Here is a 9,727-nt window from a genome sequence, read left to right as displayed (position 1 = left end):
TTGTCATGAACCAATGAAGTACCTAAAAAAGCATTTATAACAACTGGGTAAGCGCTAGGCTTAGTGAGTTCCCAAAATTACCATATACCATAATATATATACATGCATACATACAATGGCTCCCAAAATCTTATCGTTATGCCATTAACTAAATCTACGCTGGTCTATAGGCTCCCGTACTTTGGTCGTTCCACTATCAACCCTAACTCAATCTATGTGGGTCGATAGGCTCCCGTACTTTAGTCGTTTCACTCCATCAACCCTTACAGACAGACGTGGGTCTATAGGCTCCCGTACTTTGTTTGTTCAGCCATCAATCATCACTAACTTTTAAGCATACAACCAATCATACATATTGACACTACACATTCGGCTTTACAAGCACATAAAAAATACACTATTAGATCTACTCTACTAGCTCATATATCCTAACATACATGGACATATATTAGACTACATGTTATAGTGAGATGAACTCACCTAGGAAATTTTTCAGACGATTGATAGATACCCCTCCAGCATAATGGGTAATACATCTAACATATATTAACCTAGAATACTATAGCTTAGGACAATCTGATAATAAAAGTTATATCCATCATTAATCCTAAGGAATACTGAGAGTTATATCAAATAAGGATCAGCAAGGCTGGACAGTTAGGAGGAAGGATCATTTCAACGAATAGGCTTTCTGAAATCCAACAACCAAGCCACTACGACCATTCTATACACCTCTCCCGTAAGTAGATTAATCAACACTATAACTGGAATTACTGATAAATATTATTTCAACATTTATAACAACGACAATGAATGATAATATAAGCTACACTTAAAGCATAATAAGTATAGCCTAACTTACAGAGAGCTTCTCATGAAACCGGGAATTATGCGGGCAAAACTTTGATCCGGGAGTTTCTATTCTCCTGGTATCTGACACCACAGGGCTTCACTGAAGTGGCTAGAAAGCTCGGGAGTAAAAAGGCTAAAAGCTAGAAGGAGTTCCAGAGCGACTATGGTGAGAAGTGTGAAGAAATGAGCTGATTTCTGAGGGTTTATATAGGCTTGAAAAGGGTGTGCGCTACGCTCCATGTGCACCATGCATCTGGTCAGACATGATGACATGGTGTTTATTTGCTGGTACTATGTGTCGCATTCTGGGTGGAGTGACAGTACGTGTCGCGCATGTTGTCTATGCGCGCGGACGCATGTACGGAATTTATATTTCTTATAAAGTTCATATCTTCTGCATACAAGCTCCCTTTTCAACAAGTTTTATATCCACGCGTAGCTATCAACGAGATCAACAACTTTCGTTTAGACTCCGTCGGCTAATTTTGACTTTATTTTTAAAGTTATATTTTTACAGGTATAGACTGTTAAAGTCCATGTGAAAATCATAACTCTCTCATACGATATCCATTTTCGACTGTCTTTATATCAACAAAATCATATGGACGAGATCATCAACTCTTGTTTAAATTGTTTTTCCTAATAATCGACCAATCTCTATTTCGGTTTCTGTGTCGTACACTGCTACGCTGAAACTTCTTAAAATCATAACTTCCTCCTATCGAGTTAGAGGACGTTCTTTATACGAATGCTCTTGGTTTTGCGACTACTATGAAATTTTTTCAAGATTATTTATCCTAAATAGCCTTCTATCAAAGATGTCTATTTATATGATTGGTTTTTTATACTGTAAGGTTAAAATAGGGTGTTACATGTAGGAAGATGTACGAGGGTGAATTTCATGTGTTTGGTTGCTTCAAGTGTGGGCGAGCTGGTGAATTTCATGTGTGTTTATCCTGAGCAGGAAAGCGTCATTATACTTAAGATTGTAGGGAGGAGAGGAAGAGGTGCTTTCATTTTTATCAGCTTGATCATATCAAGGATGGGCACCCTAGACTAACGGGAGTACCGGTATAGTGCCCAACACCTGAGGTTTTTTGATCTACTGATGGACACCAACGGAGGGTGGAGACCTCTTTTGTCGAGCATAGAGATGTGCATATCTTAGATGAAGAAGAGAGATTTCCTCCTAATATGGTCACTTATATGTATTCACTTTATATTTATGTCGTTCTTTCATTATCTTATTTTGATTTTGCATGGGTATTGGTATGTTTCTAGTCAACTATGTACATGTTGTTGTTTAGTTGACTATGGGGTGATTCATTAGTCTGTATCACTTGCTTTAGTGAGGGTTTGATGTTGCTCGAGGAGCATTGTGTGATTCATTAGTCAATATCATCTCCATCCTCATCACCTGATGACCATACCATGCATATCCTTTTCACTTGCACAATAAATCTCTTTTCCTTGTCATCCAATTCGTGTACCCCTTTAATACAATATGCATTTTCCTTCACCATTTTTCCCTACAGTCTCGTGTATAGTGGTTATGTTTCTGACATTTATGACATATTATGTTATTTTCTTATATAACATCTTCTGTTTGGGGTAGAAACTGATTTGGATTGTTAAATTTTGGGTTTTTCTGAATAACAGCTTTCCCCAGAGGTGAGAAGCAAGTTATATGGTGCTTGTTGATGGTATTGTGGTGGTTTGGGATATTATATTGATGATTGAGCAGAAAAGTGTTTAACCTGGTTCTGGGGCGTGTGTACCCTGGATTTGTTTGGTCTGGGATTCTTAGTTTTGGTAAGCCCATGACGATGGTGGTGGGGTAGTGAGGTTGGGAGAAGGTTCAGAACTCCATGGTTACGAGGTTGGTAGAGTGTAGTTGAATCCAAGTGGGGGAGAATCGTTTGGATTAATGAGAATATTCCCCATGAGAATCAAGGTGGAATTTCATATTCTAGGGCAGGTGAAGAGCCATTTCTGGTCATGGCATGAATCAAAGTTTATACCTGGTATAATATTGTTCGGATATACAAATGTTGAAGGCTCGGGATATCTTGTCCAAGGACGTGAAGCATCGGTAGTTGGAATTTCAGGTCTAGGATATGGTACTTGTAAAGGTGTCGCCTTGGAAAGGCGTTACTCGGTTCAGGAAGCGGGGAAAGTTAGCTCCCAGTTTTATCGGTCCATTTTGAGTTATGGCAAGAGTGGGTAGGCTAGCCTATCAATTGGACCTTCCGGAGGAGCTGAGTCAGATTCATAGCACTTTTCACGTCTCCCAGCTGAGGAAGTGTGTGGCAGACGAGTCCGTTGTCGCCCTTCCGAATGATATTTAGGTTGATGATCGCCTAAACTATATCGATCGACCAGTAGCTACCCTTTATAGGAAGACGAAGGCCTTGTGCAACAAGGTGTTACCCTTGGTTAAGGTGCTATGGCAGCACCGTAAGGAATCAGAATGGATGTGGGATCCCGAGGTGGAGATGAGCGAGCACACCCTCAGCTTCCATCACCTCCCTCCTACCCAAATTGAATTTAGCTTCTTGTGTGACCTTGAAGAGCTCTTTTGGGTGGTTTTAGCTCATTGCTGAAGAAAAATGCTCATTTGGTGTGTTATCTTGGTAAACAAGTCCCTTCCTTACCACCTTGCATTGCTTATGGACCTTTGTAAGTCCTAAAGCTATTTCCTTTCTTATTAATGCATGTTAGATCTAAGTTTTATTCATTGTTCTTCATGTTTGGATTATGTAGCATGCATGGGATCCATAAAGTTAACAATTTAAGGATCATCAAGGCCTCTTAGGTAGCATAGACCTTAGATCTGAGGTTTGGTGGTAGTTTGGACTCCAAGCTTCAGTTTTGGTCTCATTTCTCTCTTTAATGACCCATTTAATGTTCAAGTCATGCATTGGACATTCATGACTAAAAAGCTATGATTTTTATGGTCCTTTGGTTGGGGAAAACCTTCAGGATGGTTTGAAGGATTGACTTAAGGGACTAAGAGCTTAATTCTCTAGGTTGTTTAGAACATATTTCATGAGATGACGGGTTGTGTGTCACGTCGTAACAAGGGGCGATTCTATGACTATTTTGTCTTAGCTCTGACATGATGTGACCCATGGGTGGTCACGACGTGATGATCAGATGAGGTTTACCATTATGTTGACTTTTGACCATGGTTGACTTTTTGGGTCAAACTAGGATTTTAAGGTGTAGGCCAAAAGGGTATCTCTTTATTGTTGTTAGGTGACTTGTTGTACCTGTCTACTCTGTGTGTGAGAGTTGTGGTATTTTTTGCTGCTATTCACGTGGTGATTCTTCACACTATATTACTTGTGTAGTAGTGTATGCATGCTGACCGGATGGGTCTTACTTGCTGATTGATGTTATATGTGAAACTGTGTTACTGATATCTCCTAGCATCTGTGAGTCCACGGGACTACTAATAGTCCCCAGGGTTGCTAATAACCCTTGAAACGTGTTATTAATCCACAGGATTGCTGATAACCCATAGTTGTTTATTTTGCTGAGTTGTATATAATATTTTGGAAAACTCACTAAGTTTTGTGCTTAAAGTTGTGGATTAAAAATGTTTCATGTACTTCAAATGATCGTGAAAAGTCGAAAACTTGACTGTACACTTCGGCTTGCAAATTTTATGATTTTCCGCATTTTGATACTCTGATTTGGGATGATTGTATCTAATTCACCAGGGATTTTACGACTTGACTTTTATAATGTTTTTTGTTTTCTTTATTTAAAAATGAAAAATTTTATGGTAAAAATTGGGATGTTACACCATGGACTTATGGGCTTGAATTTTGCCATACAATTGTTGAAAAGAACTTTTTGATCTTGCCACTCCCTTGTATAATTATTTTCACCATGGTCCACAGGTTCCCCATCCTATTCAAGAAACGAAGATTGGTTCGAATTAACTGTTATAATGTTGGAAAGTCAGGTCATGATTAAGTTGTATTTCTTTAATTAATCAACAAGGATTTAACTAGTCTTGATAATCATTGAATTGATTCAAGGCTAAGGTTGGCTTGTTATCCCGTGCATTTTCTATGCTATTGAATATATTTTACAGGGTTACCTAGATTTTTTTGAGTAGTTGTACTATTGAGAATGAGATTGAAGATATTAGGTGGAACACCACAAGAAAGCTTATGGAAAGCAGTTTGGTTGTATTCCATTTTCTAAATATCTTCCACCACCAAGCACTATAAGTGCATCATCGTTTAATGGTGCTAAAACTGATATATATATATATATATATATATATATATATATATATATATATATATATATATATATATATATATATATATATATAGTCCTTCCTTTATAAATCTCCATACATCTTTTCCTTTTGTTTTTAAGAATTTTTCCATCCGAGATGACCAGTGATGATATTCTTCCACGAGGAAAATAGGAAAACTTATCAAGCTACCCACACTATTCGAAACATTCAAAGAATAATGTTGTGACATATTTCATGCAACGATATTAGAAAGATTAGACGTGCACCAATAATGGCTCTTATATCAATTTTTGAGATTAAGAAAAACACTTAGTTTTAAGATTGATTAAGCTTCATCAATAATGATATATTTGGAATGTACAATCAATAAAATATGAAAATAACGATATTAAATTAATAAAGTAGAGTAAAGAATAAGTTGTATCTATTAAATCTAGCATGAAATACATTAATCAAGTGTGAACAATAATTGGATGAACCAACAACGTTTATTTCTCTGAAGAGTTATAGACAATGTTATAGAATTGATGATTAAATACAAACCACACACATTTATTTATAGTAGTAAACATACGTGTTCTACAAGAATAAGACATGGTTGGATATGAGGGGTAATGTCATGAACCAATACCATACACTAACATCATATTATATTATATTTACTTTAATTAAACAATCATTATAGTACAACTTTGGTGTTGAGTAAACAAAGTTTATTTATGTAGTAAACCTTTTCGTATCCGGATATTTAAGAGATTAAAATAAACGTGACAACGGGATAAAACGCCGGAAACATGATTCCTCATGACGAAAGATGATGCATGGAAAACAGTGGGACGAATACAAAGAAGAAATGTAGTCAATCGCACAACTAATGATAGGCAAGAGAAATCTATTTCTTTCTCTTCAAATGTAAACTCGGTGAGTCTAATCTCCAAAAGCGTCTATGTTACCAATTTTCTTGTATCTGTTAATCGCCTTCAATTATGGAAGATGTGTGAGAAGTTGGAGACTATTGTTGATGTGTTTATATCACCAAACTTATCAAGGATTTGAAAAATACATGGGTTTCTTAGATTTGTTATGAATGTTGATGTAGAAGCCATTGCTAAAAAGATATGTGAAATTTGGATTGGTTCTTTTAAATTATTCTCATAATCAAATGTGCATGATAGAGGGGCAAAGAAGACTAGACAACCACATGTGATTGGGCCTAGAAAACATTCAAAGATTCATGCAGGGACGTTGTAACATCCCAAAATTCAAGGCCAAAAATTTCATTTTTAGATAAGTTATTATAAAATCAACAGTATAAGAAAACATCCATAATATCATGTCATGTCAAAACCAAAGTAGAAGTAATCAAAACATGTTATCATAAAACAATATCAGAGTGTAATCTCAAAGATCACATGTGCGGAAAACCATAGTGTGATGCGCTGCAACCAAGTCGGCTCCTCTCCTTTGAAACAAAGTACCTGAAACACATAACACATAACACTATAAGCACGCATGCTTAGTGAGCTCCCCAAAATACCGTGCACATATAATTAGCCACTCAAGGCTATAGCACTACTAGACCTTCTGGTCAATGTGTCTCAGTGACCTTCCGGTCCCACCTTTTGAGTAGACCTTCCGGTCCTACTCTGTCGACCTTCCGGTCCATACCATGTTGACCTTCCGGTCCATACACTGCTGACCTTCCGGTCCATACCCTGTTGACCTTCCGGTCGATACCATACTGACCTTCCGGTCCATACCATGCTACTCATAACATACATAACATATACATATCACATAGAAACATATATCACATACTTGTCATAGCATATAAGACCTTCCGGTCACACATGATTACCACTCTAGGTAACGTATGGTGAGAAGACTCACTTGGCATTGCTGAAGTTGTAACACCCAAAATTTTCAAATAATTTTCCACATTTTATAAAGCACATTTTCATTCATAATTGTTATAAAAAAAACACCATTGTATCACATAGTCAAATCATAACATCACATCCCAAGATCATAATATAAAAACTCCTCGTGTGTGTACTGATCAAGCTGGCGCCTTCCCGCGATCCTCACTGGTACCTGAAACACATAACACAACACTGTAAGCATAAATGCTTAGTGAGTTTCCCCAAAATACCACACACAGCACATATTAGCCACCTCGAGGCTATAACTCTGTTTGACCCTCTGGTCAATGTGTCTCAGTGGGACCCTCCAGTCCCATCACTCTGTGGGCCCTCTGGCCCTAACTCTGTGGACCTTCCGGTCCTAACTCTGTAAACTCTGTAACATACATAGCATAAAGCACATAGAAATCACATCATGCAAAAACATACAAATACTCTGTCACATAACTCTAATTACCACTCTAGGTAAAGTATAGTGAGAAGACTCACCTCGGGTAACTCGGTAATCTCGAACTCTGTAAAATCTGGTCTAACCTCCGCCTAATCATATGAAATAAACACCCTAAATCAATACATCTCTCAAGGCTAGACTACTCTCTCTCTTAGTACTCTCAGAAGGGTAAAAGACCATTTTACCCCCCTCATGGCTCAAGACTCTAAAGTTGACCAAACCCTAAAAGTCAACAAAAGTCAACTCTCCGGGTTACACTGCGCGTACCAAACATGTACGTTGGGCGTACCCGGTGTCCTCACAGAATCGGGGTGCGCGACCCCTTACGCCGCGCGTACTGGGATTACGCCCAGCGTAAGTCCCAGTTTCCTTCTTTCCTCATTTTTGGTCTTAAACAGTTAAGACATAAGCTCATATTTCAGATCTGGCCATTCTAATACCTCTTAGTCCATAAAGTCGAAACCTTTAAGCCTTTGCATGGCTGTAAAGGTCACCAATCCCTCCAAACACCTTTCCTCTTTTCTCATTAAGCCCTAATCTCATGCATGACTTAATCTCAACGTCCAAGATTGGATTTTTATGAACATACAACTCATAATACTCTGAAATATGGTAGATCTAGGTCAATGGAGACTATTTGCTCATAAAGTCTCCACCTTGGGACCAAAAACCCTAAAAGTTGACCCATGAAGCACAAATCAAAATAACAAGGAAAGCTTTGAGCTTTATACCTCCAAATGCAGCTCCTTCCTCTGTAGAACTCAGATCCAAGCTGATACTCCAACTTCTAGCCTCCACAAGAACCTCCTCTTCTTCTTTACTAACACACAAAGGCACTTTCTAGCTCAAAACACTCACACACAAGCTCTAGAACGAAGGAAATGCTCTCTTAGGGTTTCTCTCTGTGAAATGGAGGCTGAGGATAAGGCCATAGCATTCCTTATATAGTGCACAAGTCTCATTTAGGGTTTTGCATCTGGGCCGATTACGCCCAGCGTAATCTTTGGTACGCCCAGCGTACCTAGTAGTGTCCGCGTCCAAAATAAGCGCATGAGTACGCGCAGCGTACTCTTGAGTACGCCTAGCGTACTCATTTGCTACAACTTTTCACTCAAGGGCTAACTTTGACAATTTGACAAAAGAGAAGGGTTAAATAGATGTACCTGAATTTTGGGATGTTACAATTCTCCCCCACTAGAACCAGACTTCGCCCTCGAAGTCTCATGCTGTAAACAACTCCGGATGTTGCTCCCGCATCTCTGACTCTGTCTCCCAAGTCAGCTCAGATCCCCTCCGATGTTGCCACTGAACCTGAACCAGGGGCACCTCCTTGTTCCTCAGAACCTTGATCTTTCGATCCACAATCGCGATTGGCCTCTCAGCATAATTCAAGCTCAAATCCACCTGAATATCCTCCAGTGGTACCACCGCTAACTCGTCGGCTGTACATTTCCTCAACTGAGACACGTGGAAGGTATCATGAATCTGACTCAACTCCGCAGGTAGCTCCAATCGATATGCTACCCTGCCCACCCTCGCAATAACCCTGAACGGTCCAATGTACCGGGGCCCCAACTTGCCCCTTTTCCTGAATCGGATCACTCATTTCCAAGGAGACACTTTCAGGAGTACAAAATCTCCAACCTGGAACTCGAGCTCGGATCGACGCCTATCCGCGTAACTCTTCTGGCGACTCTGGGCCGTCAGCATTCTCTGTCTAACCTGTTGTATCTGCTCTGTCGTCTGAAGCACTATCTCAGTGCTGCCCATCACTCGCTGCCCTACCTCTCCCCAACAAATGGGAGTCCGACACCTCCTCCCATACAATAACTCAAAGGGAGGCATACCGATGCTCGAATGGTGGCTGTTGTTATAAGAAAACTCAGCCAAAGGCAGATACGTGTCCCAACTCCCTCCGAAGTCCAACACACATGCTCGAAGCATGTCCTCGAGCGTCTGAATCGTCCGCTCACTCTGTCCGTCCGTCTGTGGGTGGTAAGCGGTACGGAAATGCAACCTAGTACCCAACTCCTCGTGGAACTTCTTCCAGAACCTGGAAGTGAAATGCACATCTTGATCTGACACAATCGAGATTGGTACGCCATGCCGCGATACCACCTCTCTCACATACACTTCTGCCAGCCTCTCTGCGGAAGAGCTGTCACTGATAGCAAGAAAATTAGCGCTCTTCGCCAGCCGGTCGACGATCACCCAAATTGCATC

Source organism: Lactuca virosa, chromosome 9 (assembly GCF_052849685.1).
Source record: "Lactuca virosa cultivar CGN04683 chromosome 9, Lactuca_virosa_CGN04683_v6, whole genome shotgun sequence".
Classification (NCBI taxonomy): Eukaryota; Viridiplantae; Streptophyta; class Magnoliopsida; order Asterales; family Asteraceae; genus Lactuca; species Lactuca virosa.
Note: the sequence above shows the minus strand (reverse complement) of the source record.